Raw genomic sequence first — 27,329 nt, forward strand, 5'->3', positions numbered from 1 at the left:
AAAATGTAGAGATCACATAAAATACTGGGGTGGCCAAAAAGTTCATTCGTGTGTTTCCATACGACGTTATGGAAAAACTTGAACGAAATTTTTGGCCAACCCAATATCTTCTTCAAATACAACAGGATAAAGTGAGAAATTGAAAACAGAAGGAAAACTAGAGAAATTACAAATTTGTAGAAATTAAAAAACATACACTTTAAAAACATTGGGTAAAAGAAAATACAAGGACAATTAGAAGATACTCAGAGATAAATCAAAACAAAACAAAACAAAAAATGTACCAAAATTTATGGGATGTGGTTAAGTAGTGCAAAGTAAGAAATTTATAGCTATAAACAATTATTGGCTGGACCAAAAAGTTCATCTGGGGTTTTCCATAAGGTGATACAAAAAAAACCTGAACAAGCTTTTTGGCCAATCCATACATTAAAAAACAAGAAAGACCTCAAAACAAGAGCCTAATTTTGCACTTATGAAACTAGAAAAAGAAACACAAATTAACCCAAAGCCACCAGAAGGAAGGAAATAATAAAAGTTACAGCAGAGGTAAATGAAATAGAAAAAAATACAATAGAGAAACTCAATGAAACTAAAAGTTAGTTCTTTGAAAAGATTAACAAAACGAAAAATTTTGTTAGATGGCCTACGAAAAAAAGAGAAAAGAACCAAATTACTAAAACCATAAATGGAAGTGATAACACTACTACTGTTCTACAGAAATAGAAAGGAATATGAGTACTATAACAACTTTATGCCAACAAATTGGACAGCCTAGATGAAATGAACAAATTCCTACAAACACAAAACATACCAAGAAATCACAAAGAAATAGAAAATCTGAATAGGCCTCTAACTAGTAAAAAGATTGAATCATTAATCAAAAATCTCGACAAAGAAAAGCTCTAGACCTGATGCCTTCACTGGTGAATTCTACCAAACACTTAAAAATGAACTAATACCAATCGTTCTCTAACTTTCCCAACAATTCAAGAAGAAGGAACACTTCCTAACACATTGAGATCACCAATACCATAATAACAAAGCCACACAAAGATGCTACATGAAAAGAAAACCACAGATCAATATCTAAATACTATGCAAAGCAATCTATAGATTCAATGCAATCCTTATCAAAATCCCAATGATGTTTTTGCCAAAATACAAAAAGTCATCCTTAATTCATATGGAATCTCAAGGGAGCCCAAATAGCCAAAATAATCTTGAAAAGTAAGAACAAAGCTACAGGAATCACACTTCCTGATTCCAAAACTTACAACAAAGGTACAGTAATCAGTGTGGTACTGGCATTAAGACAGACATAGACCAACAGAATACAATAGAGAGCCCAGAAATAAATGCCTTATATACATAAAATCAACTGGATTTTGACAAGTGTGCCAAGACCATTCCATGAGGAAAGGACAGGCTTTTCAACAATGGTGCTGGAAAATTTGGTTATCCACATGAAAAAGAGTGAAGTTAGATCCTTGCTTAATATCATATGCAAATATTAACTCAAAGTCAATCAAAGACCTAAATTTAATACTTAAAACTGTAAAATTCTTAGAAGAAATCAGGGACTGTGATATCTCCAGCTTTGTTCTTCTTTCTCAACACTGTTTTGACTATTTGGAGTTTTTGATGTTTCCATACAAATATTAGAATTATTTGTTCTAGTTCTGTGAAAAATGTCACTGGTATTTTGATGAGTACTGCACTGAATCTGTAGATTGCCTTGAGTAGTATGGTCATTTTAACAATATTCTTCCAATTCATGAGCAGGTATGTCTTTCCATTTGTTTGTGTCATCTTCAATTTTTTTCATCAGTGTCATAGTTTTCTTAGTACGGGTCTTTTATGTCCTTGGTTAGACTTATTCCTAGCTATTTTATTCATTTTGATACAATTGTAAATGGGATTGTTTTCTTAATTTCTCTTTCCAATAGTTCTTTGTTAGTGTATAGAAACGTGACAGATTTCTATATATAATTTTGTATACTGCAACTTTACTGAATTCAATGATGAGTTCTAATAGCTTTCTGGTGACATCTTTAGGATTTTCTATATATAGTATCATGTCATTTGCAAACAGTGATAGTTTTACTTCTTCCTTTCCAACCTGGATTTTCTTTTATTTCTTTTTCTCGTCTGATTGCGGTGACTAGGACTTCCAATACTATGTTGAATAAAGTGGTGAGAGTAGGTGTCCTTGTCTTGTTCTTGATCTTAGAGGAAAATGATTTCAGCTTTTCATCACTGAGTATGATGTGTTAGCTGTGGGTTTGTCATATATGGCAGTTATTATCTTGCAGTATCTTCCCTCTATACCCACATTGTTGAGAGTTTTTATCATAAATGGATGCTGAATTTTGTTGAAAGCTTTTTCTGCATCTAGTAAAATTATCATATGATTTTTATTCTTCAATTTGTTAACGTGGTGTATCACATTGATTTATGTGATCACACGGATTCACAGATAATTGAGCCATCCTTGTATCAGTGGGATAATTCCCACTTGGTCATGGTGTATGACAGATTTACAACATGAAAGCATTCTTGAGATGGTTGGTAGTAATACATTAATGCATAAATACATTATGAATGTATTTAGTGAAACTGAACTATACACTTAAAAGTGGTTAAGATGGAATATTTTATGTTTCTATATCTTACCACGAAAAAAAAATTGGAAAAAATTTAAGGACAATAGAGGAAATTTTTAGCCTCTGACACCACAGCTACACCAATCAGTAAACACTGCCAGATAAATATAAAATCTGCCACACTAAAGGACTATCTACTGGCCTATCTACCTACATTCCTTTTACCCAATAAACCTTGTCTAGCTTTCAACAAAAAATACAAGGCATTCTAAAGGCAAGAATAAACAGTCTGAAGAGACAAAGCACACATCAGAAACAGACTCAGATAAGGCAGAGAACTGGAATTGGGCAAAATAAATACAGTTAATATGTTAAAGGTGCTAATGGAAAAAGCGTACAACATGCAAGAACAGATGGGTACTGTGAGCAGAGAAATAAATTGTTTAAGAAAGCATGAAAAGGAAGCTCTAGAGATAAGTAACACTGTAACAAAAATGAAGAATGCCCGTGATGGACTCATCAGTAGACTACACTCAGCTGAGAAAGAATAAATGAACTTGAAGATATGTCAATAAAAACTTCTAAAACTGAAAGGCAAAGAGAGAAAAGAAAAAGATGGAACAGAATGTCCAAGAACTGTGGGATAATTACGAAAAGGTATAATATACATGCAATGGAAATGCTGGAAGGAGAAGAAAGAAAGGAACAGAAGAAACTTTTAGTAATAACGACTGAGAACTTTCCAAAATTAATGACAGACTCCAAGCCACAGATCTAGGAAGCATGAGGAACACCAAGCAGAATTAATATAAAAAAAATTTTTTACACCTAGGAAAATCCTATTCAAACTGCAGAAAACCAAAGGCAAAGAGGAAATTCTGAAAGAAGCCAGAAAGAAGACAAACACCTTACCTACAGAGAAACAAACATAAGAATTACTTTGGACTTCTCTTCAGAAACCATGCAAGCAAAAAGAAAGTGGAATAAAATATCTGAATTGTTGAAAGAAAAAAACCCCACCAACCTAGAATTCTGTGTCCAGTGAAATTATTCACTTCAAAAGTGAAGGAGAGGGCTTCCCTGGTGGCGCAGTGGTTGAGAGTCTGCCTGCCAATGCAGGGGACACGGGTTCGAGCCCTGGTCTGGGAAGATCCCACATGCCGTGGAGCAACTAGGCCCATGAGCCACAATTACTGAGCCTGCGCGTCTGGAGCCTGTGCTCCGCAACAGGAGGGGCCGCGATGGTGGGAGGCCCGTGCACTGCGATGAACAGTGGCCTCCACTTGCCACAACTGGAGAAAGCCCTCACACAGAGGTGAAGACCCAACACAGCCATAAATAAATAAATAAATAAATAATTTAAAAAAAAAAAAAAAAAGTGAAGGAGAAATATACCTACTCAGACAAAGAAAAATTGAGGGAATTTGTCATCAATAGACCTGCCTTGCAAAGAGGGTAAAAAAGGGAGAAGAAAATGATATAAGTTGGAAACATCTATATAAAAAATAGGAAGAGCATTAGTGAAAGAATAAATGAGGGCAAAATAAAATCTTTTCTTTTTCTTATTTTTAATTGATCTAAGTTTGTTCAAAATAATAGTAGTAACATTGTATTTGATGATTATAGCTTAGGGATAAGTGAATGAATGATACCAACTTTCAAGGTACAAGAGGGGAAAATTAGGAATACTCTTTTATAAAGTACTTATACTACCCCTGAGGTGGTATAGTGTTATCTGAAAGTAGGCTTGGATTAGTTGTAAATTATTGAATCAGTTGCAAACTCTTCAGCAACCACTAAAAAACATTATTTTTAAAAAGGGAAGTATAATTCATATGCAAAGTGAGGAGAGAAAGTGGAATCAAATCATATAAAATGCTGAACTCTAAAGTAAATAAAGAACAAAGGCAATGATTGGAACAGTTACAAATATGATAGCTATTAATCCAATTATATCAATCATCATTTTAAATGTGAATGATCTAAATTCACCAATTAAAAGGTAGAAACTGTCAAAGTACACAAAAAAATAAAGAGAGAGAGAGCACCAACAATGTGTTTTCTACAAGAAACCACTTTAAATAGAAAGACACAGTAAAGTCAAGAAGAAAGATATACCATGCTAACACTAATAAAAAGAAAGCTGGAGAATCTACATTAATTTCAGACAATGACCTTCAGAGCAAGGAAAATAAACATAAAGAGGGGCACTCCATAATGATAAAGGGGTGAATTTCCCAAGGACACATAATAATCCTTAATTTGCAGAGCCTAACAATAGAATATCAAAATACAAGAGGAAAAAAATGTCAAAATACAAGAGGCACAAGAAATATACAAATCCTTTATTACAGTTAAAGACATCACACTTCTATCAGTAACTGACAGATCCAGTAGACAGAAAATCAGCAAGGATATAGCTGAACTGAATAGCATCATCAATAAAACAGATCTAACTGACATTCTATAATACTTCATCCAATAATAGCAAAATACACATTATTCTCAAACTCATATGGAATATTCACCAACACAGACCACATTCTAAGCCATAATACACTCTTCAACAAACTTAAAAGAATACAAATTATACAAAGTATGCTTTGAGTTCACAGTCAAATTAAACTAGAAATCAGTTACGGAACAGTAGTAGGAAATCCAAAAATACCTGGAGATTAAACAATACATTTCTAAATAACACAAGGGTCAAAGAATTCTCAAAAGAAATTTGAAATATTATGAATATATTTCAGCTGAAGTGAAAATAAAAATGTATCAAAATTTGCAAGATGCAGCTAAATATGTGCTTAGATGGAAATTTCTAGCATTGGATGCATATGTTAGGGAAAAAAGAAAGACCTAAAATCCATAAAGTAAACTTCCACTTTAGGAAACTAGGGGGGGAAAAGAGTAAATTAAATCTAAAACAAGCAGAAGAAAAGAAATAATAAAAATTAGAGCAATACGGTAATAGTGGAGACAGTGTCACCCATGTCATCCCTGTGGCTGAAGGGTATGTGATTGGCAGCTGTATTAAGCACAGCTGTAATATAACAGCTGTGTATATAACACAGGATGTGATATAACATATTTTACATGTATGTAATATAACATATTTTATTCAGCAATTGCTGAAAGATGGAAAAGTAAGAATCCATCAGAGCAATCCTTGGGAACGTTAAAGGAGCACTATAGTTATGCCTGCCCAGATTTGGTCAAAGAATTTAACAAGTATGACACAGATGGAGCAAAGTGAATTAAACAGTATACTGGAATCAATGTTATCTAAAGAAAGAATTCTCCATTGGTGTTGTTTATTGAGAGATTCTTGGGACCTGACGTTTTTTTCATCTAGAGTTTGCTAATCCAGGCTTTACTCAACCTATCTCAGAAGTTGTAGATGAAGTAAATAATCACAATTGTCCTACTGATGTCATAGATCCTCTCTACAAGAATATTGTCCTCTCTGGAGATTCAACCATGTTCAGGGACTTTGGACATCACTTGCAAAGAGATTTGAAAAGAACTGGAGATGCCAGGCTGAAATTAAGTGAGGAACTGAGTGGTGGTAGACTGACATGAAAACCTATCGATGTACAAGTCATCACACCCAAAATGCAGTCACATGCAATGTGGTTTGGAGGATCCATGCTGGCTTCTACGCCTGAATTCTACCATGTATGCCACACCAAAAAGGATAATGAAGAAATTGGGCCTAGCATTTGTCATCATTATCCAGTGTTTGGAGTTACGTCATAAAATTAACTTCGTAGTTATTGGGGTTACGGAAGTGAGGAAGAAATAACCTTTCTGATTGCCTTTTTTGTCTGGATGGCTGGTTTTGAGGTTTTAACCCTGACTTGAAATAATAAGACCAAACTAAATTACACAGGAATATTTTAGTAAGTTTATCAACATGGGAATGTAGAGGAGAGACAAAATGATTAAATGTTTTTCTTCAGATTCAATATTTGAATTGTATGTGTAACAAAAAGAAGCAAGTGTTAGTTCTTTCTGTGCCCTGATAGGTTCTATACTATTGAATTAGCCAAGATTTGACAGTATGTAGATAGCTCTGTAATGCTTGAATTGTACACTTCTAAGTGTACAATGCAAGAGCTTGTTTGTATTTCATACTTTTTATACTTTCAGGGAAAAGTCACAGGAAAACTAGTATTTGAGGAAAAAAAGTGACCAAGTAAAGGACAAATTCAAAAAGTAGCCTATGACACTTGGTGAAGACACACGCTCAAGGGATTCCAGTTATTATGAATTGCTTTCATACCTTGTGTCCCCCAGTGGTTTTCTTTGCAAGTGCTTTTGGAACTAAGAAGCTATTATCTTGGACTAACCGATGCCTGCTAGTGCTTTCTGTTTAACTCTCATTCTGTTTCTTGCTTTAAAGGAAAAGTAAAAATAAGACCATTGGACCAGTATTGCAGTTCTAGTGTTATTTCTTATTTTTAAAAATGAATAATTTGATTACCAAAATTGGTAATTTTTAAAGCCTAACAACATTCTAATAAAGGCACAAATTTCTTTTGAATACTTGTTTCAAGTTCTTTTAAGTTAATAAGTCTATTTTCTTCAAAAAAAAATTAGAGCAGACATCAGTGAAATATAAAATATGAAATCAACAGATAAAAGTCAACAAAACCAAAAGCTGCCTCTTTGTAAAGACCAATAAAATGATAAACCCTTATCTAGATTAGTCAAGTAAAAGAGAGAAGCCACAAATTACTAATAACAGAAATGAAAGACAGTCCATCACTACTGATTCTGTGACATTAAAAACAATTTTAAAAATGCTAAGAAGAATTCTATGCCCAGAAATTTAATAACTTTGATGAAATGGACCATTTTCTTGGAAGATACAGTCTACAAAAGTTCACACAAGGAGAAACAGGTAATCTGAATAGGTCTACATCTATTAAAGAAATTGAATCGATAGCTAATAACCTTGCAAAGCAGAAATCACCAAGTTCCAGACGGTTCCATCTGTGAATTCTACCAAACATTTAAAGAGGAAATGATACCAATCCTCTACAATTTCCCAGAAAAGGAAGCCAAGGGAACACTTTTAAAACTCATTCTCTTAGAGCAGCATCACCTTTATATGAAAACTAGGCAAAGACATTAAAATAAATGAAAATTATGACATCTCTCATGATCAAATGCTAATATATTCAACAACGTATTAGCAAATTGAATCCAACAATGTATAAAAACAATTGTACACCAGGCTGGATTTATCCCAGGTATGCTGGTTCAACATTTGAAAATCAGTTCATGTAATCTATCACATCAACAGGCTAAAGAAGAAAAATCATATAACTACATCAACAGATGCAGAAAACGCATTTGACAAAATCCAAGAACCATTCATGATAAAACCTCTTAACACACAAGGAATTGAGGAAATATCCTCAATTTTATAACAAAAAAACCTACAGCTAACATCAGACTGAATGATGAGAAACTAAAAGCTTTTCCCTTAAGATCCAGGAGGAGTTAACAACAAAGAGGTACAGAAGAATTTTTAGGAAAACTGTTGAAACTATTCTGTATGATACTGTGTTGCTGTATACATGACTACAAAACCCACAGGGAAAAAAAAACCCACAAAAAAAAGTTACAAAGAGTAAACCTTAAAATATACAAATTTTTTTAAAGTCAATCAGAAGGATAGGAGAATCCTAGGATGGAATGCAGAATGTGACAAATGAATCTCTGTATGGAAAATGTATAACATAACCTCACTGACAGGAATGGGGGGGAAAGTTGCTGTCCTAAGTAACATTAGGAAAGGACAGTTTAGAAAACTGTAACACTAAAGACAAAAAAAGAACTATATATAAATTCTGCAATCTAATTGGCAAAGTTGTTTCACATTGCACAGGTTAGCGATTCTGATAGTATTCTACATGTTTGCCAGGGTTAAACAGTAAGTAAATGAATTGTTGATAATGAGTCCCAGATTTCTCACTATCAGAGAAAGAAGTTACAAATAAGCAGAGAGGAGGCTAGAATGGACCCTGCCTGCAGTGCTGAGTTTAGAGTCAAAGATATTAGTCTAAAGACATGCATATGTCATCACTTTTATTCAACATAGTTTTGGAAGTCCTAGCTATGGCAATCAGAGAAGAAAAAGAATAAAAGGAATCCAAATTGGAAAAGAAGTTAAACTGTCACTGTTTGCAGATGACATGATACTCTACATAGAAAGCCCTAAAAACGCTACCAGAAAACTACTAAATCTCATCAATGAATATGGAAAAGTTGCAGGCTACAAAATTAATACACAGAAATCTGTTGCATTGCTACACACTAAGAATGAAAGATCAGGAAGAGAAATTCAAGAAACAATCCCATTTACCAGCACATCAAAAAGAATAAAATACTTAGGAATAAACCTACCTAAGGAGACAGAAGACCTGTACTCAGAAAACTATAAGACACTGATGAAAGAAAGTGAAGAAGACACAAACAGAGGGAAAGATATCCTGTGTTCTTGGATTGGAAGAATCAATATTGACAATCAATATTGTCAAAATGACTATACTACCCAAGGCAATCTACAGATTCAATTCAACCCCTATCAAACTACCAATGGCATTTTTCACAGAACTAGAACAAAAACTTTCACAATTTGTATGGAAACACAAAAGACCCCGTATATAGCCAACGCAATCTTGAAAAAGAAAAATGGAGCTGGAGGAATCAGGTGCCCTAACTTCAGACTATACTACAAAGCTATAATCATCAAAACAGTATGGTACTAGCACAAAACTAGAAATCAGATCAATGGAACAGGATAGAAAGCCCAGAAATAAACCCACGAACCTATGGTCAATTAATCTATGACAAGGGAGGCGAGACTATACAATGGAGGAAAGACAGTCTCTTCAATAAATGGTGCTGGGAAAACTGGACAACTATATGTAAAAACATGAAATTAGAACATTCTTTAGCACCATACACAAAAATAAACTCAAAATATATTAAAGACCTAAATGTGAGACTGGTCACTATAAAACTCTTAGAGGAAAACATAGGCAGAACAATCTCTGACATAAATCACAGCAATACCTTTTTCAATCCATCTCCCAGAGTAATGGAAATAAAAACAAAAATAAACAAATGGGACCTATTTGAACTCAAAAGATTTTGCACAGTAAAGGAAACCATAAACAAAATGAAAAGACAACACACAGAATGGGAGAAAATATTTGCAAATGATGTGAGCAACAGGGGATTACTCTCCCAAATTTACAAACAACTCATGAAGCTTAATATTGTCAAAACAAACAATCCAATCAAAAAATGGGCAGAAGGGCTTCCCTGGTGGCGCAGCGGTTGAGAGTCTGCCTGCCAATGCAGGGGACACGGGTTCGAGCCCTGGTCTGGGAAGATCCCACATGCCGCGGAGCAACTAGGCCCGCGTTGTGAGCCACAACTACTGAGCCTGCGCGTCTGGAGCCTGTGAGCCACAACTACTGAGCCTGCGCGTCTGAAGCCTGTGCTCCGCCACAAGAGAGGCCGCGACAGTGAGAGGCCTGCGCACCGCGATGAAGAGTGGCCCCCGCTCGCCACAGTTGGAGAAAGCCCTCACACAGAAATGAAGACCCAACACAGCCAAAAATAAATAAATAAATAAATAAATAAATAAATTTATTTAAAAAAAAATTTTTAGGCAGAAGACCTAAATAGACATTTCTCCAAAGAAGACATACAGATGGTCAAGAGGCACATGAAAAGATGTTCAACATCAGTAACTTTTACAGAACTTATTACAGAATCAAAACTACAATGAGATATCACCTAACACCAGTCAGAATGGCTATCATCAAGAAATCCACAAACAATAAATGCTGGAGAGGGTGTGGAGAGAAGGAAACCCTCCTACACTGTTGGTGGGAATGTAGATTGGTACAGCCACTGTGGAGAACAGTATGGAGGTTCCTTAACAAACTAAAAATAGAGTTACCATATGATCCTGCAATCCCACTCCTCAGGCATATATCGGAGAAAAACATGGTTCAAAAGGATACATGCACCCCAATGTTCATTGCAGTGCTGTTTACAACAGCCAACATACAGAAGAAACCTAAATGTCCATTGACAGAGGAATGCATAAAGAAGACGTGGGCGTCAGCAGCCCTTTTAGGGATTCAGGGGGTCTCTGAAGGGGCCCGTGAGGGGTCTTTCAAGGTTGAGAAGGTGGGGTCATCCAAAGGGGGAGGAGTGCGGTCCTAAGAACCGGGCGAAGAAAGCCGGTTGTGAATTTGGGATCCTCACCTCGGGCCTTGCACTGAGTCTCCTGGTCACTGAGGCTGGGTGGTTTCTCGATGGAGCCCAGTAGGTCCGCTATCTTGGGAGTGACTGAGAAGGGGCAGTGCGTCTTAAAGGGAAGGGCAAAATGCCTTTAAGGCCGGAAACACGTCGGAGGCGGAAAACCATGCACCCGCACCGGCACGGCTCAGATCCCTGCCCCGCGTGCCCGCAGTCTCCCGCCGCCCGAGGCCCCGCCCCCCGCAGACAGAGGCCGGAGGCTGGCTAGTGCAGCGATGTTTAATGGCAATTCGTAGAAACCAAGCCCAGGCACAAGTAGAAAGTGCTCGTGGAGCCAGCAGGAGGCCCCTGCCGCGCCAGGAGCCACAAGCCCGGCCGTGTGGCCCTCCCTGCGGCACCTTAAATAGATTCTTCACTATTAAAAAAAAAAAAGAAGAAGAAGATGTGTACATATATACAATGGAATACTACTCAGCCACTGAAAAGAATGAAATGATGCCATTTGCAGCAACATGGATGGACCTGGAGATTCTCATACTAAGTGAAGTAAATCAGAGAAAGAGAAACATCATATGATATGGCTTATATGTGGAATCTAAAAAAAAGTGATACAAAAGAACTTATTTAGAAAACAGAAACAGACAGACTTAGAGAAGGAACTTATGGCTATGTGGGGGAAGGGTGGGGAGGAGGGATAGGGAGTTTGGGATTGACATGTACACACTGCTATATTTAAAATGGATAACCAACAAGGACCTACACAGGGAACTCTGCTCCATTTTATGTAACAACGTAAATGGGGAAAGAATTTGAAAAAGAATAGATATATGTATATATATAACTGAATCACTATGCTGTACACCTGAAACTAAAACAACATTGTTAATCGACTATACTCCAATATAAAGTAAAAAGTTAAAAAAAAAAATAAAGCCATGCATATTTACATATTATAGATAAAAGTGATAAATGATAGGTAGGCAGATAAAGAGAAAGAGAGAGAGGGGTTTTGGGTTTGTCCCAGACTACCACAATAAAGCGAGTATCACAACAAAGCAAGTCACAAAATTTTTTTTGGTTTTCTATTGCATATAAAAGTCCTGTTTATACTATACTGTAGTCTATTAACTGTCAAATAGCATTATATCTAAAAAACAATGTACATACCTTAATTTAAAAATATTTGATGCCAAAAAATGCTAACCATCATTTGAGCCTTCAGCAAGTCATAATCTTTTTGCTGGTGCAGTGTTTAAATATTGCAAGAATTATCTAAATGTGACAAAGAGACATGAAGTGAGCAAATGCTGTTGGGAAAACTCATCGATAGAGTTGCTCAAGGCAGGGTTGCCACAAACCTTCAATTTGTAAAAAAATGCACTGTTTGCAAAGCACAGTAGAGTAAAGCACAATAAAATGATGTATGCCAATAGATAGATAGATAGACAGATAAAAAGAAAGAAATACATGTAAGTGTTGTCTACATGGGTTAATATACATACATATATTTCCTCATTATGTCCACTGAAAGGGCCTAAAAATAGTGAAACCCCATTAACAATGAGCACACCTAGCACCAGATCTTGGCTTCTATATACCATTTTCCAATCAAAGGAACCAAGGCTACTTGGAGAAATGGCTGATTTTCAGGCTAGGAAGGAAAAATACAAGATGAACATAGATTATCTTGTAATGCCAGAAAGTAAGAAAAAGAAAAAGAAAATGGAGCATATCAATAAGATATAGAAGCCAACCTCAAAGAGCTCCCAGTGGCCAAAGCTGGAAAAATTTGAGGACAAAATAAATAATAATATTGATAATATCCCCCCAAAATAAGTATTCATGAACTCATATTGATATAAATAAATAGAGAAGGGACATATCTTCCTTACAGAAGAATTCCAAATAATAAATGTAAAAGGTATGAGGCAAATAGAAAATCACCATTAGAATATCACAGTAATAACTGCTGCAAATAAGATGGTGGTCACAACTTAAAAGAGAAAGAGAATATTTGCATAGCCTCAAAGTATCTGCCCCCAAATATTTATTAACCACCACAGTTTTAATATATGTCCACAAATTCTATGATATTCCTCTATCAAAGGTAGTGGAGCTTAACTCCTCTGCCATTAAATGGGGACTGGAATTAGTGACTTACTTCTAACAAATAGAGAATGGAAAGGGAAAAAATAGTAACTTTACAGTGGAGAAACTTGACAAGACACCACCCTAACCATGTAATCAAAGTTAACCCACTGATATAATGTAAAGGCCACTGTGGAATTCTTCCCCAAATTCATAACCCCAGTCTAATCATAAGAAAACATCAAAACAAACTGAAATTGAGTGACTTTCTATAAAATACCTGACCTCTTTGAAATGTGAAAATAATGAAAACAAAGACTGACTGAGAAATTGTCACAAATTGGAAGAGACTTAAAGAGACATGACAACTAAATGGAGCTTTGTATCCTAGATTGGATCCTGGAACACAAAAAAGATATTAGCAGGAAAAACGGTAAAACTCTAGTACAGCTTATAGTTTAGTTACCAGTGCTTTTTTCTTTGCTTTGATAAATACATCATGGTTATATAAATTGTCAACATTGCAGAAAGCTAGGTAAAAGGGATACAGCAACTCTCCATAACATCTTTGCAACTTTTCTGTAAATCAAAAATTACTTCAAAATGAAAATTTGGGAAAAAAAAAAAAAGAAAGAAAAACCTTCCCACAAAGAAAATTCCAGGCCTACATAGCTTCAGTGGTGAATTCTATCAAAAATTAAAGGAATAAATAATACTTATCTTTCACAGATATTTATCTTTCACAAAATCACACATCTTTCAAAAACAGAAGAGAGAACACTTTCCATCTTGTTTTGTAAAGCCAGCATTATTACTCTGATACCAAAGCTAGGAAAACTCAATTCAAGAAAAGAAAACTACTGACTAACATCCCCTATAAGCACAGATGCAAAAATCCTTAATCGATCAGCAAACTGAATCCAGCAAAATATAAAAAGGATAAGATATCATGACTGTGGCAGGCTGAATCTACTATGGCCTACAACCTAAAAAGCTGAACAACAAACTAGAAAACATGTAGCATATGATCGGAGTTCTGAAACAGATAAGATGTGCCAGTTATTGAGTTATTATTTCTCAGCTCCAAACCTACCCTCTACACTTGACTCTGATTCTGATGCTGTGATATCACCCACCACCCACTTCTGCTTTGTCAGCTGGCCCTATAGTAGGCTCTGCCATTAGGAGGTGCTAGTGGGAGACTACAAGACTGGAAGAGAAAGAACGTGTACTTTCCTGTTTTTTTCAAAAGGTGTGCTTTCTGTTTGCTTTCCTCCTGCTTCACGTTCTTCTTAGCAACATTTTCTTCTATATATTCTGACAGATATTATATAGACATATGATTTTTAAACAAATGGTCTGTACCTTAATTTTATCTCTTACTTGTATATCTTGGATTTTTTTTCTGTATTGGTACATATAGAATTATCACATTTATATTAATGAATTCATTATTACTTTGTATGGACATGCCACAACTTATTTAACCAGATTATAGCTGAACTCTTGCTATTATAAACATATTTTTGTACATGTCACATTGCATATGTACAAGTATACCTGTAGGATAATTTCCTTGTGGTAGAATTGAGGAACATTTCAAATTTTGTTCAATATTCTAAATTGCCCTCTCTAAAGTTGTATTAATTTCTGTTTCCACTAACAGTGTATGAGAATGTCATTCCCACAGCCTCAACAAGACAATGTATCCAACTTTTTAATCTTTACCAATTTTATTGAAATTTTAATTTGCACTTATTTTACTATGTGTTTCCTTTTCTTGGTACTGTCTGTTCATGCTTTCAAAGAAGAGCAAAGCTCTGCACTGTATTTGGGTGTGTAAGTAAGCATGACTATGGGTCTCAAGATAATGGCAAACACTCTAAAAACAAAACTAGAGGTCAGCAGCACTGCATGGGCAGCTTCCCAATAAGGTCCATGGGAATCCCAACTGGCTTCTCAGTGGTAAGTTCAGCAGAGACCCCCAAGAGTGGATATCCAATGAGTTCTGAGGGTGTTCATCCAGTTTCCCATAGAATTCAATAGCACATTCCACAGGTGACTTGCTAGCAGCTTTCCAGGAAGTCAGCCAGAACTCCAGCCCCCTTCCTGGAAAGTTCAACAGTACTCCCCCAAAGCAGATTTTTGGTGAACTTCATCAATACCCCAGCAAGCAGTTTCACTCCCAATAGCCTACAGTTGAGGGTTTCCTACCTACAAATGTGCTGGGCCTTGGTAACCTGCCCACCACCCTCATCCTGCCAGCACCCAAGTGTAAAGCTTTCAACCTGCCAGCCCCAGACTGTGGTTCTCCTCCCACCATCCTTCCTACTGACAATGGCCAGCTCTGGCCCAGGGCAACCTAACAAACCTCTCTCCACTATCCAATGGGCTACAACTGCATCCTCTCCAACAAGTTCTGAATCCAGCCTTGAGGAGGGACCCTGGCTTCCAAGTTTATTCTTTCCTTGAGTACTCCTTCAGCCCTAGGGCATTCTCTTTTATCCCTGTTCAGCACTTAATTCCCTATAAATAGTTCACTTGTTATACGAAAACTTCCCTTTTCAAATTTTTGTATCTCCTGACTGGACCCTGACTGATAGCTGACCAAACAGTTAAGGGGACAAAGAATTACTTATCTGTATCTGTAAAAGAAACAACAAAATAAAGTATATCCATCATACTCATATATGTACCCAAATACATCAAGCAATAAACAAATCTACAGGAATAAACAGAAAAATCAGCGATTATAACTGAAAATGTAAACACAGCCATCTCAGAAACTGCTAAAAGAAGTAGACAAAAATAGATGATAGAGCGATAGATAGAAGGAAAGAGGGAGGGAGAGAAGAATAAAGATGATGATGATAATAGGTAGATAGATAGAATATAATTAATAAACCAGAGCTATTATGCTCAAATTATTAGATTAACCAAGAGTGGAGCTATGAACACAAGCATTTGGTTTCATTCTCTCCCAAAAACTACCCCAAAGAAACAATAATAGTGTTTTGTTTGTTTATCGATGGAATGGGTTAAGATCTGTCAGGGAGGAGGAAATTTCCCCCCTACTCCTCTTGAGTTCTTTTGGCTGGTCTAATAATTAAATTGACATAAGACAGATAAACAGGAGGAAAAAAAACTATTTAATTCATATGCATGAAGGTCCCATAGAAATGGTTCCTCTGAAGTTAACAAAAGCAGGCTGTGTATTTATCATTTTTAGACAAAGAAACAATTATTTGCAAAGATTTAATAAAACAAAAGGACTTGTGCTTGGGGTTGCAGGCTCATGAAGACGTAATAAAATTTGTTTATACAGGTCTCTTAGCCTTGAATTCCCTAACTGTTGATAAGGATGCTTTCTTTCTACCCTCCTGGTACAGGGAGGATACCTTCACATGGGAGGTTTATTTCCCGCTTTTAGGTGGAAAGAGGCAGCTCAGAGTATTTTTTTAAACACCATTTTTTTTTCTCACCAGCTGTTTCTCAAGTCACTTTAATTCAAAATAATCAATATGCATTGAGGCATATTTTGGGGCAGCCTGCCCTGGATCCTAACAGATCCAATGGTAGCAAAATTTACTGAGTTGCAAAGCAGACAGACAAGTGGTAACTGACTTCAGCAGGCCCAACAAAGCTGAATCTTAAAGTAGCAGTGAAGAAGGCAAAGAAGCAAATTAACATCCTGGAACCTCATTAGCTACACCAGCTATCTCTAGAAGTGAAGAGTAAAAATGGAACTAAAATCAAGTTGAAAGTCTCTTTAAGAACAAGATTAGGACCCAAATTCCTGCACTCACTCCATGCCTCTCCCCAACCTCAGTAGAAGATTAACAGCATCTTCTCTGGAGAGGGTAAAACAGAGAGTGATTAACTAGGGGATACCAGCAGAGATGAGGGCAAAAGCAATATACTGAACACAGAGAAAATAAGTAAAATCTTATATAATGAATGTTAAGACTCTACCTTAACAACGTGGCACTAGCAGCCAAGCATATATCCTCTAGCATAAAGTCTGGAAGATCCTGCTCTGGGAAACCTAATTCAAGGAAGCAGCCCAGCTATATCGCAGACCTTAGAAGGGAACCAATGTCTAAAGAAAGAGGAGGCTAAGGATATTATGAAACGATATTAAAATAAAACTAAGCCACCAAATATTTATAATATCAGAATTACAAAAAAGGGAGAAGGGGCAAAGAAAAGAGACCACATAGTGAAAGACTTCTACTCTCTAATATAAATATAAACAATATTAAATAAGACAGAATAGAGACCAAAAACTTTCTTGCTGCCTCTGCCTCTACCTCTGCCATCAGCACTTAAAGCTGCTACACCACCTGCCCACATCTCTCCATGATCCCCATTTAATCTGTACTTCAGTCACTCTGGCCTTCTTTCAGTTCCTAAAATGGGCCAGGCACTTTCTGCCACAAGATCTATGAAAATATCTGGACATATTCAGGGGGAAAATATGAACATTTCCATTAATAACCACATAACTTCCTATATAACACCAAACATTTTAACATTTGTAAACATCTATAAATGCGCCATTTTTTTTTTTTGCATGTTACTCACAGCAAACAAATCAGTGTTTTAGAAATGATGGTTCCAGAACCTTAGCTATTGCTACTTTTGTCTGTAAAAATGAGCCACCATGCTTATGAATAATGGAAGAGAACATTTGTCAAGCTGTTAGTCAATGAAGTGATTGTCAATGAAAGCTGAAGTCCTTTCCATATTAAGTTTAGTGGACAAAAGTTACATAATTAATCTGGATTATATATGTGACAACTTTTCAATGCCAAATTGTTCTCCCCCTAACACCAAAAGATGTTCCCTCACTGCCACACAGTATTTACTCAGGGAATGCAAATGTAAATTTTTTTGTAAGTTAAATATATAGATAACAGTAAATCTATAATAGAATGTAAATTAAAGACAAAATGATTTTTATTTCTTCTTTTATATTAACACGAGCAATGAAATATTGACCGTATCATTTAAAAACTATAATCTTTTCTTCATACATCTTTTCCCAAATTTCTTTCACTAGTTACTCAAGTTTATCATTATCAGTTTAGTGTAAAAGTCTATTTCCTAACCATTTTCTGAGGGAAAAACAACAACATTTTAATGTAAACTCAATTGAAATTCCAAAGCATTAATTTGTGTAAGATAGCTGATGAACAAAGAGAATGGGCTCAGGATAATTTAGACAGAACTAGTTCCTATTTCTTAGCTATGTTACTTGATATTCACGTGATCATGAGCAACTTACTTTATTTCATTGAACCTCCATTTGTAATTAATAAAATTGTGACAAGACTAGATAGATTAAATAAGATACTTGGAAAGTGCCTGGCACATAGTGGTTACTCAATAAACGAAAGTACACTTTTCAAAATTGAATTTCCTTTTCAAAACTAAATTCAAAATTTTTCAAGTATCCCTGCCTTTAAATTATTTACATTTCATTTCTATGAATATATTCTCCTTAGCAAAGAACAACAGATAAATGGGGAAAAGTTTTGGAAAAGAAACTTTTCACAACATATTTTTATAACTTTTATATTACATTGCATTGTATTATATTATGTATATGTATTGAAAATAAATCAATAGTAAACCAATATATCCAAAACATTTATATTAAATAAATGTAGCACATAAAGTCCTAATAATTTTATGTAAGTGAGCCCCCTGAAAGCAGAGATTATGTCTTATTCATCCTTGGGACAAGAATTTTAAACAATGCTAGGCACACAGTAAACATTCAAAAATATCATGAGGAGTGGACGCATGGTTGAGACTTCTATGTACATTTTGGTCATATATATATGGTAGCAAAAATAAGACTGAAAATGGCTCTCTACAGTTTCTAGCTACCTAAATTACATAATAAAATATGAGTACAACTTAATTAACTGTTCTATCAGGGAAACCAAAAATAATTGATTCCGCAAATGATACATTTAGTGTCTGTATATAGAGAAACAATCCAAAATACATGGTAATTTGCCATAGCATCAAACATTTTTTTAAAACTATCATTAATTTTTAGAGATTTATAGAGAAAAACACATTTCTCAAAAATCTAAAAATTGCGCACAATAAGGTCATTACTTTTTATAACTGAGAAAACCAAATAAATCATGAAGAATGAAAAATTGTTTTTCCATAGTAAATTATAAGAATTAATAATTCAGAGTGGACAAGGCAACAAATTAGTCCATGACACAAACATACACATTTTGAAAATCCTTGGCATCATCATTATAAATCATGCAGCCTTGGGTCCAAAAGAGACGTTAAGATATTATCTGCAAGATTAGCTCTAAGTTTTTTGTTTTTTTAATGCATAAGATTTTTTTAAAGACAAGCACGAAATACATCAAAATATTATTACTGTTTTTATTAGAGTAGCAAGATTGTGGGTAGATTCCTGCCTCTATTTTCCAAATTTTCTCTAATGTAATTCTATTTTCTCATAATAAAATATATATAATATTTTTAAGATATCACCTGGTTTAAAAAAGAAGAAACCATCCAGTGTACCCTATGCTTATAGGCAGTTTAAAGATTAATCTTACACATAGATATGTAAAATCCATTTTCAAAGTACCCAAGAAAAGGGATTTACAATTAGCAACACATGTTCAGCAAGGGAACTTGCTAAACAAGCTCTTTCTGCCCTCATCACGGTGACTTAGATTGCTCGAGGAATCGTATGTATATGTGCTCTGATCCTTTGAAACCCGTAAATTCTCTGTGGAGGTCGTTAGAGGAGAAATGGTGATAGGATTCAGTATACTGGTCCTGTTTAAAAATGCTAATTTGTTCTCCTACCGTCTCTGCTATCAAATGAAGCACTGTCCACAGGCAGGTAGCCAAGCAGCCAGGTGAACTGCTCTAGTCACTCAGGCATTTGCACACGTCTAAAACACTTTATATCCTTTTATGATAAAATTACTCAAAACATAAAGAAAGGAAGTAGCAGCAATAAATCATGCTGGCATAGCACAGGTTATTTATTCTGAACAGGATATGGCTGACAAAGGAAACTGCTGTCGCAACATATGAGAGCACTTAAAATAATGAGGTTTTTCAGAAAAAAAACTTAAAAGGAATAAAGAAAGACACTAAGTGTCTGACCCTATCCACAAGATACTCTCAAAGACAATGAGGATGATGAGGATTTTGTTCTGACATATTGGAGGTTGATAACATGATCTCCCAATTTAATTTTTCAGTTTTTATATGGAAGAGTATGGGCTTTGGAGTCAAGCAGACTGAGGTTTGAATATTGGCTCCAATGTTCACTACCTGGCAAGTTACTTAACCATTTTATAATCCACTTGTAAAAATGGGAACTAAAATAGCTAGCTACCTCATAGAGTGGTAGTTAGAATTAAATAAAATAATGGATGAAAATACATGGCACATGTTTATTACTCTAAACGTTTCTATATGTTTGGAATATTATAAAAACATGTGGTACATTGAGTGGCACATAATGGACTCTCAATAAATGTTGACTCACTTCCTTGTTACACGCATAAGAATTAAACCAGAGTGGTTTTTAGTTTAAATAAAAAAAGAAAAAAAAAGGAAGGGACTAAAGGAGGCCACCAAGTTCAGACCTCTGCCTCTAGGCAGATTTATCACATTAAATAAATATCATCTGATGACTTTCAGCACAAGGGTGTAAGAGGGACTGTTCTTAATGCCTAAGAGAAAAGGACCACAAATAGGAAAATGTTGATCAATTAAATACAGAAAAGACAAAGTTGATGCTGATTGTAAAAAGGAACCCGCTTTTAAGGACCCCTACAGTTTAAATGGCTAAAACACAAAGCCATAGTGATTAAAGAAAACAAAATCCATAAAAGAGGCAGTATCACAAATGAATGGAAGAAAAAAATGCAATGTCTTGGTTGATAATATCATAGAAACTCACTATAAGAGGAAAAGTGAAATTATGTATATCTTTATACCAGGGGTCGGCAAATTATTCTATAGGGCCAGAGTGTAAACATTTTATGCTTTGCAGGCTTTACAGTCCCTGTTGCAACTACTCAACACTGCCATTTTAGCAGAAAAGCAGCCATAGACAATACATAAATGAAAGAACATGGCTCTGTTCCAATAAAGCTTTATTTATGAAATACCAAAAACTGAATTTCATATAATTTTCACATATCACAAAGTATTATTATTCTTTGATTTTTTAAACATTTAAAAATATAAAACCATTCTTTACTCATGGGCTGTACAAAAATTCAGCCAGATTTGAGCCAGACTTGGACTTGGGGCTGTAGTTTGACAAGCCCTGCTTCACACCATTAAAAGAAAAAAAAATTCCAAATTGATTATAAAGTACTAAATGAGAAAGATAAAACTTTAAAACTAACATAAGAAAATAGAGAAAACATCTTATTAACATCTTGTAGTGAATAAAGATTTCTTAACATGACGATGAAGTAAAAAATTATACATTTGACTACATAAAAATTAAAGATGTCTGTTTAATGAAGGACATCATGGGACACCTACCATAACAGGAAGGTAACACACTGGGAGAAAATATCTGCAACATTAAAAAGGCATTAATGTCTAGAATATTCAAAGAATTCTTACAAATCAATAAGAAAAATAAAGGAAATCCAATTATATTTGAATACTGATTGATGCCATTTACTCTCAGAAAAACAAGGGGAAGATTATGTTTCTGCTTTGCTGTTTAACGAGGTTCATTATCAGAATTTCTTTTCCTTACTGTCAATGTGAAAATTCTTAAAGAAATAATCTAACCTCTGGCATATATGTGTATGTGCATAATCTGAATAGTGGAAGTCATTCACTTGTGGGATTTTATTCTATTTTAGTACACAAACAACTACATAGTGATTCACTATGTACCAGGCGTTGTTCTAAGTAATTTACTAACATTAACTCATTTAACCCTCTTAACTCTAAAAGAGGTACTATTATTATCCTCATTTTAAAGATGCGTCTTATGAGTGGTTTTCATCTTTATACTTATCTTTATTTTCTAACTTTTAAGCAATGCATATTTATACCTACATATCCACACAAAAATTAATAAAATAGTGTACAGAAACACACTGTTCCCTTTTTAGGGGGAGGAATGTGAAGGGGTCAAGGAAAGTACAGGATTCAAATGCAATACCTACAGAACTCGAGTTTATGTTTTGTCACATTTTTTATATAATTAATGTTTCCTGCTTCCATTGGCTACCTTTCCTGTTCATTCTTCTATTAACATATACAATGTTTTGGGGTTGGAAAAGGGATAGGTATGTAAAGGGCTGAGGGGTTTTGTTTGTTTCAGAGCATAATGAAACCTTCTAACTACAAAGCAAAGCTGTCCATCAACGAATATTTTTTAAGCACCTACTATATCAGGCATAGTTCTAGGCAGTAAGGATAAAGTAGTAACCAAGACAGATAAGACTCAGAATATGTCATTATCTGTCTTGGTTACTACTCTATCCTTACTGCCTTAAACTATTGATACTTACTGCCTACAACTACTTACTGTCTAGAACTAGAGTAGATGCTACTCAAAGAACTCAAATTCTAGTTTGAGAGCTAAATTCCAGGCCAGAGTACCGCAAAGGCAGAAATGAGAAAATGGATTTTAAATAGAACACTTTGCTTTTGTTTGGCTTTGTATTCATATACAAAGTCAAGTATAGGATTCTTTATATTAACTAACATAGTACCTTAGAGTTTATAAAATGCTCTCCCATGCATTAATTTAATTCTTACAACAACATACAGAGGCAGAATTATTTCTAACAAAGCCCAACTTAACATATTGATAACTAAAGATCATGTAGTTTAAATGATATCTTCAAGATCACAGTTTTAGTAATGGGTATAATGATTTTTAAGAAAAAGCAAAATGAGTAAATATCATCTATGTTAATTCAGTTAACATTTCAAATATTTATTGAGTGTACACAGGTCTGACATTAACATTTATAGTTGTACCTTGATAAAATACATAGACTGTATACCTGCTGGCCTTGTACAATGATTCTATTCATATATATATGTATGTATATATGTACATACTTTTTTATATATTATATATTAATACTATTTTATAAATATATATACATTTAAATATATACATATACACACACACATACATACACACATGGATACACACTACCAGGAATATAAATATTTCTTAATATTTATATTCCTCAATAGAGTATGAACTCCTTAAGAATAGGGACCATGTCTTACTCTTTTTTGTGACTCCAAAACCTAACACAATGTCTGTCATATAATAAATGTAAAATAAACGTTAAATGAATGAGTGAATTATGAATTTCCCTATAGTTTAATACTTCAGGTGGCACATTATCAGAAACATAGGGGATAGATTTAAATTTATGATTAACTCTCATGAGGATGTCTCTTTCAGATATTTCTATTAAGATAATTGTTGAAGTTTAATACTTGAATTTTGATTCATAGATTGAGGATAATCAATTCATAATAAAGCATGATTATTAAGCTGTCACCCTCTTCTATTACCAACTGATTATAATCATTCGTTCCTGCCAATTTTTCTTTGATCTGTATAGAAACTTAACAGGGCAGTCATTGAAGAAGTAATACACTAGCAGAAGCCACGAAAGAAAATAACAATAATAATAGTAATAATAACAATAATAACAAAGAAGTCCATAAGTAAAGGCAAATAAAGGACTGCAACTGCAAAAAAAGTGGACATCAGCTAAAAATTATAACAATTAAGCAGTTCATCAAAAAAATAAAAAGTTCTCAATTTTACAATGGAGAACAACTGAGCTCTCTCACTGTAAGATAATGATAGTCAAATCAAAATAGAAAATAGTAATGAGTTGAGATCATTTTATTCAGAGTAGAAAGTAATCATTTTTTATGCTTTACGTTTAGATAAAGCATACTTTAGTTGCTTCAAATTTATGCTAATCTAGTGCCTTTGAAAAACCTAAATGCACCTGCTTCTTTATATAACTGGGTACCTAATTTGCAACTCTTTTCACAGCTACTGGTGCTCCAAAGTTACAGAGAGCCTGGATACATATTAACTAGACCCATCTAACAATTTCATAATCCAGTATTTTCTGTGACTTCTTTGTAATTAATGTAATATTATTGCCAAATTATATAAGGAATGGGAATGCACTGGGGTAAACAAATATAGTGAGAAAACAAAAGATTAGGAGAACGAAAAGTAACTATGTCTAATTCCAGACAAGACGGAGTAAACACACACCATCCGATTTCTCTTACTAATTACAATCTTTAAACTCCCAATAAAATTCAAAAAGCAACTGACAGAAGACACTAGAAGACAAAGAAAAGAACGTGGACTGGATAAGAACCTTGAGACTCAAGGAAAAACCTCTGGGAATGAGATACCTGAGGCCTTTTATTTTCCCCCCCCATGTCCTATATATCCTAACATAAGCACTAAAGAGATCCACAACCCAGAAACACCAGCAGGCATAACAACAACAAAAGTCCCAAGAAAAGCCTGATATCTCTAGCCATGAAAAAAGCAGTCCAGCAGAACATTTACAGTACCTGCCCTACTCCAGGCAAACAGCATGAAAAAAGATAGATTACTTCTCTCCACCCTCCACTAAGCCCTACAAGTGCAGAGATTATGAGAAGAGCCCTGTCGAGCATCTCCACAGTACCCCCTCCCCAGCTGTGGGGACAATGAGAAGAGCCCAGTCTTCTATCCTCATCCTGTAATACGGAAATAGGTGCCTCTCCCAGCTACAGACTCTGAGCAGAGCCTGTCTTGCATCCTTGCTCTGCAATAATGAAATGGCGGTACGCCTTTCTCCCCACTCTGGGTGCTGCAGCAAGATAAGTGCCCTGTCCTCCATCTCCATGATGTAATCATGAGGCAGAACACCATTTCCTCCCAACTGGAGAGTGGAGGGAAGATTATCAAGAGGAAGGGATTAGAGAAAAGGATTTTCTAAATCTGCATAGGAAGTTCTGGGCAGATCTATGTGCAGCCAGTGCATAAAGCTAACCAAAATTAACACAGCAAAAGGTTTGAGAACTACAGTGTGAAATACCACCCAGGTTCCATATTGGCCTCTGGATAACACATAAGTAAGGCAAACCAGAAGAATACTGGAAAGGTTTCAAAAACTAAACTGCCATTTTAACCATAACCCAAAAAAGTGGGCCAGGATGTGCATATTTAACCTAAACAGGTTGAATACACACTAAAATAAAAAACAGGAAGAACAGGCAGAATAGGGTGGGAAGGCCTTCAAAGCCTCCTTCCCAGAGAAGTGTCGTTATTTGACCTGTCTGGTGGTACCCTGGAAGAGCCCCATTTGCAAGGCTGTCTTTATTTTACCTGACTTGGAGCCTGCCCAATACAAAAAAAGCCTTTTCCCTGGAGGACTTTGTCAAAAACAATTAGAGGCAATGGATAACAACTGGAGCAAATAATAGACTAACCAAAAAGTTTAAAAGGAATGACATGTTCATAGGGGCTTTGAAAGCTCTAACATATTCCTGGGACTCTAGAAGGCCACACATGTGCATCGGACTGTGCCTCTGCTCAGGGAAACAGGAGAAGGCTCTAAGCTCTCACCTCTGGCTGACCTTTGGGACAATGCAAGCAGGAAGTGAAGGCAAAGGCAGAGTTGTCAACCTGCTTGGCTGAATGCTGAAGGCATGCCTCAACACCCACACAGAGACCCTCAGCAAAAATTGTTGCCGGCATTTAAGGAAATCTCTGTCCAATCATTAGCTTACCACCAAGCTAACCAAGTAGAGATTTCAGTGATCATCATGACAAAGAAAACAGACTTTACAGAATTAGTTCAGAAAAGTCATCAAACAAACAACAGTAAACAGCAAAAACAAACCCTGGGGAAGGGGGAGAATCTTATTTCCAAAACTACCACAATATATTATGTCCAGTTTTCATCAAAAAACTAGGAGATATGCAAAGAAACAAGGAAGTATGGCCCATACACAGGAAAGAAAGCAATCTATAGCAACTGTGCCTAAGGAAATATAAAATCTAGAAAAATCTAGATTAATATAAATATAAAATATAAAATCTAGAAAAATCACTCAACTGGAATACCAGATATATTATTACATATAACTATCATATGTAATATAATACTAGATGGATTAATTTAAATCTTTCCACATCTAAGGTCTCTATCATTCAGAAAATCTCAGTGTTCTATTACAGCCAGAATCAGCACCAGAAGACATGATATCATCAATGCACTTGACACGAAAAAAAGGAATTACAGTATCTTTTGTTTCTAAACTGAAACCAACATTTTACATTACATTTTTTAAGTCATTCTATCCCAAGAAAGACATTATATGTAGTTATAAAAGATCCAAGGCAAGATCAATTGATATCTATGAGGGAATGGGGCTGAAATCAGGTCAGATTTTTAAAATTCAGTCTGAAAAAAATGAGGCTGAAAGGAGATAAAACTAAAATCTAAATAAAGAATGAACATAGTAAATAGAGGACAAGGGACTTCTATTCAAGTTTAAGGAGATAAATTGAGAATAGGCATGAAGAAGTATTACTGCCTTATATCAGAAGGTTTAAAAATAACAAATAATAGGCACTGACTGCCCTGTCACAGCATGATGATTTTTAGCAGGATTCTCTATATTACACACAGATCTTGGGTTTTCAAGTGAGAATAAGTTTCTCAAGACAAAGAAGGCAAGAAGGTATTCTGCCTTCTAAATACGATGAAAATATAAAAACAAGGAATGCTTTGTAAGAAATGTTAGTGACGGGGTACTGGGGAGTGGGGTGGGAATAACATCCCGTATATTTTGAGACTGGCATTATGAAGGATAAGTCTGAGTTCCAATGAATCATCCAAGGATATCACTGTTAAAAACAATGTTTTAGGCTCAAAAGAGATGGAACTGACTCAACACGGCAAGTCTGTTTTTCTTAAATACTAACCAATTGAGGAACGCACACACAAATGAGTATTTCCACAGTGCTTCATGTAAATTGAAAGAAATGAAGAAATTATAACACATGAGCAAGTGTGTCTAGTAACCACTCATTCTGTAATTCTATTCTTCTAACATCGGTTAAAAAGCAGTAAGACTCTTGGCTACCACATGACCAAGGCTAATAGATACAGCTAAGCAGTAAGTTGTCTCCCTGACTGAAGCTTATTTTACCAGTGACGTCTGATTCACAGACATCTGGGTAATAGTGGAAAATTAGATTAGAGCTCCCTAGACCTCTAAATCATTGTAAGCTAATTTAAAGAA

At 35.2% G+C, this 27,329-nt stretch overlaps 1 protein-coding gene and 1 pseudogene across 22 annotated transcripts in view; one reads left to right on the plus strand and one right to left on the minus strand.

Moving 5' to 3' along the window:
- RIMS2 (regulating synaptic membrane exocytosis 2) overlaps positions 1-27,329 on the minus strand; it is a 597,264-nt gene that overhangs the window by 485,117 nt on the left and 84,818 nt on the right. The gene's annotated exons all lie outside the window — the stretch shown is intronic.
- Positions 2,975-6,365, plus strand: LOC132352073 (actin-related protein 3-like; annotated as a pseudogene).

Source organism: Balaenoptera ricei, chromosome 17 (assembly GCF_028023285.1).
Source record: "Balaenoptera ricei isolate mBalRic1 chromosome 17, mBalRic1.hap2, whole genome shotgun sequence".
NCBI lineage: Eukaryota > Metazoa > Chordata > Mammalia > Artiodactyla > Balaenopteridae > Balaenoptera > Balaenoptera ricei.